A 4,335-nucleotide genomic window follows, 5' to 3' on the forward strand; every position below is an offset into this window, starting at 1 on the left:
CAGGTTCTGGATAATTCCTCCATGGAGATCGTCCTCAACACTATGTAAAAATAGTTGCAAATAATTGATGTTTCGAGATCAGTACCATTATAGACACTGCATGGTGGCCAAACTGAGCACCAGGACTTCTGAAAATTGGGGATTATATCATCAATAAAATATTGTTATTTCCAGTGTTGTAGTGTGGCTTTCAGTTGATTTTATTCATATGCAATGAATCCCTGCTCATGCAGCAGAGCCCTGAAAAGTGTTTAAGAAGTTGTAGAGGTAGGATCACACCCAGGTGGGGCTGACAGGAAGAGAGAGAGGATAACTTGTAAGATGGCCATGGGTCTCCCTTAATTTTCATACCAGAGAGCATGCTGGTAAACACACATGTCCTCACACTGACACAGATCCTGAAAGGGATAGAGGTCCCCAAGGGAAGAGCGACAGACCCAGTGTAGATTCCAGAACTAGAGAGAATCCCAGGCCTCAGAACCTAATGGTTTCCAAGTTGTTCTTAGAAATGTATGTCCAACTCCTATATCCTCTCCATGTGATCCCTGCACTGGGAGGGTCTACAGCTGGTGCTCCTTGTGAGGTCCACCAGGTATTTTGGAATTAGAATTATTTTTAGAATCATGCATCCTCAGGTTTAGAGGAGACATTCCCAGGGTGATCATACACCGAGTCCTGCCCACATGTGTTTGAGATGATGAGATGTGGGAATTTGGGTGGAGGATATTTAGACAGATTTGGACTGGAGATTTTGCATTTCTAGGCTGAAGGTTCGAGGGCTGTAGGGATGTGATAAATGTATTAGCACATGGGCTGGATGTTGAGCTTGGATTCCCAGGGTGGACTGTGGTGTCCTGATCATGGATGGAAACTGTGAATGTTCTATTACATGTTAAAAGGGACATTTCTGAGTCTCCTTAATTTTTTTAATATTTATTTATTTATGATAGTCACACACACACACACACAGAGAGAGAGAGAGAGAGACGCAGAGACATAGGCAGAGGGAGAAGCAGGCTCCATGCACCGGGAGCCCGATGTGGGATTCAATCCCGGGTCTCCAGGATCGAGCCCTGGGCCAAAGACAGGAGCCAAACCGCTGCGCCGCCCAGGGATCCCTGAGTCTCATTAATTTAGACATCCTAGGATTAATATAATTTCCTGATGGTGGAGCCCCTGGGCAAGAGCATAGCCCACCATATATTCCGTCCTGTCACTGTGATGTACTCCTGAAACATGTAACAGTGTGTGTGAAGTGCACATAAGTGACAGAAAATAAAATAATACTCTTTATGGAGCATCTTGGTGGCTCCTCAAGTAATGCCAATGCTCTTATGAGAGGTAATAGAGGGAGGTGAGCTCCCAAAAAGGAAGTAATGTGACTATTGGTTCTCAATGATCTTTCCTCTGTGAAGGTGGAAGAAGAATCATAACATGAAAATACAAGTACGGCTACTCTGGAAACACGGAGGAAGGGTCTGAACAGCCAGGAATCTGCAAGGGTGTTGCCCTGCAAGCATGAACTCTAGTTGATGGAGCTGACTTCAGGTAGACATCCAGATGGTAGGGGAATAAAAGTCTGTAGACACGAGCCCTTTGTGTGGTACCTGGACAGTGTGGTCATGGAAAGAATATAGGTTGGGTATTCAGTGTCACATTCCAGGTCACACAATAATGCCCAGGTTTGTGGTGACCACCATCACTGTCCCAGGGGCAGGACCACACACTGGCTGGGTGGTGTGAAAAGGAACCTCTGCAGGAACACAGCACTGAAGGGGGGCAGCAAAAATGATGTGGTGACCTAGACTGAGCCAGAACCTGGCACACCTGTCAGCCCAGGACTTGTGACCATGAATTCATGAGTATCTTATGAGAAAGGGATGGTTGTGGTGCTCACATGGAGACTGGGACAGATAAATTTATCCATGGAACTCACATCCTTTCTTTCCCCCAAGAACTTTGTCACATTTCAAAAAAAAGAAAATAAAGCAGGCGGGGAGGGGGAGATATCCCATGCTTGATAAAGACAGATCTATAGTCCCAGACTCTGCAGCCTGACACTTCCCAAGTCTTCTCAGATGATGCCTCAAGGAGCATTCTCTCCTTCTAACCATATAGAGATTGCAAATATCCCCCACCACAAAAAGTAATAAATGTTTTTTTCTTGATGCAAAGTGTTAAACCTTTACCATTCCTTCCGTGTAGCTGTTGCTTCAAACCACCATAGAGAGAATGATGTGCACATGACAGCATTATCTCTGTCCTAAACCCCTGACACATTGGTGTGATGAGGTCAGGAGAATCCTTGTTCCTGTCACCTCCTCAGCCCTCCACCACAGTTCTCCTCTCAACAGGAGTTCTGACACTCCCAGGCTGTGGGTTGTCACAATGTGTCCTGCACAATAATACACTCCTTAATCCCCATCTGACAGGTCAACCATACCCCAATTATCTCCCATGTTGTAACCATCAACTTGTAATCTGTAATGAAGGAGCTATTACTTGGTGTATGTATCAATGTTTTTTTTTCTCCTTTGCTCATTTTTCTTTCTTTTTTTTAATTTTTATTTATTTATGATAGTCACACACAGAGAGAGAGAGGCAGAGACATAGGCAGAGGGAGAAGCAGGCTCCATGCACCGGTAGCCCGACGTAGGATTCGATCCCGGGTCTCCAGGATCGCGCCCTGGGCCAAAGGCAGGCACCAAACCGCTGCGCCACCCAGGGATCCCATTTTTTTCTTTCTTAAATTCAACATATGACTGAAATCCTACAGTGTTTTTCTTACTCTGACTTACTTCACTTAACATTATACTTGCTATCTCAATCCCCGTAGTTGCAAATGGATTAGATTTCACTCATGTATGGATTGTTTCCATAGTTTGGCTAATGTACATAATGCTGCTGTAACATAAATGCACATCCCTCTGAATTAGTACTTTTTTTGTATATTCTTTTATTGGAGTTCAATTTGCCAACATATAACATAACACCCAGTGCTCATCCCATCAAGTATCCACCTCAGTGCTTTTATATTCATTTTTATAATAGTGAGTATGCCAATGGTCCTGTTTTCCTTTGAATATTCTTTCATTTTTACAAAAGATTTTATTTATTTATTCATGAGAGACACACACAAACAGAGAGAGTCAGAGACCTATGCAGAGGGAGAAGCAGGTTAAATGCAGGAAGCCTGATGTGAGACTCGATCCCTGGATTCTGCGATTATGCCCTGAGCCAAAGGCAGACGCTCAACCACTAAGCCACCCAGATGTCTCAGGATTATTTTATTTTCACTGATTTTATTTATTTATTCAGGGGAGATGCAAAGAGACAGTGACATAGAGGGAGAAGCACGCTCCTCCCAGGAGCCCAATATGAGACTCAATCCCCAGATTGGGAACATGGCCTGAGCTGAAGGCATGCGCTCAACAGCTGAGACACCTGGGCAGCCCAGTACTTTTGTATTCTTAGAGTAAATGCCCAGTAATGCAGTTGCTGGATCATAGGGCAGGTCTCCTATTACTTATTTGATGTTGCACCATATGGTTTCCCAGACTGGCTGCACTCTTGCCCACCCACATCTCCTGACCAGAGAATTCTGCAGGGCCTCAGTTCTAGCGGAGGTGGTATCAGGGCTTATTTAACAAGCAGAGCAGAACAAATCCAGGTAAAACACACCACATGCTGGCCAGGGACCACACACTGCCCACTGCAGGCAAAGAGGGCCTGTGTAGATGCCTGGCCTGAAAGAAATAGCAGCCAAAACAGGACAACACAGTGCATGCAGCACACACCACAGACACTCTCTGAAAACCCAGAACCAGCACCATATGTGACGTCTTCGTCATAAAGCTGTTATTCGGGAGCAGAAGCTAGACCTAGCTTTTGTACACACAGAGGAAGATAGAGACTTAGAGAATATACCAAGGTTAAGGAATTCAATTCCAGTTTGCTGTTCTGATCCACCTCAAATTTGAGTTTCTTGAGTCAGTCCCCTTGACCCTGCAAAATGAGACAGGACTTCTGCTCTGCCTACAGATCCAGCAACTTCTGTTCCTGAAAGGATCCTGTGCATCCGGAGGACTGCCAGCTGCCCACACCATCCAAAGTGCATCTACCTCAATGGCATGAAGACATAGAGTTGTGATAACAATATTACCACATTCTTGTCCTTGCAAAGGATGCCCGACCTCCTGCCCAAAGCCTGTGTCACATGTTGAGGGGTGCTTTCCTCTCTATGTCACTCATTAGCAAGATTATGTGCATGGACCACATATGTCACCATTACTTACTGCAAAATAATACAATTATTGTACAACATACACTCAAACA

Source organism: Canis lupus, chromosome 9 (genome assembly GCF_048164855.1).
Source record: "Canis lupus baileyi chromosome 9, mCanLup2.hap1, whole genome shotgun sequence".
Lineage (NCBI taxonomy): Eukaryota > Metazoa > Chordata > Mammalia > Carnivora > Canidae > Canis > Canis lupus.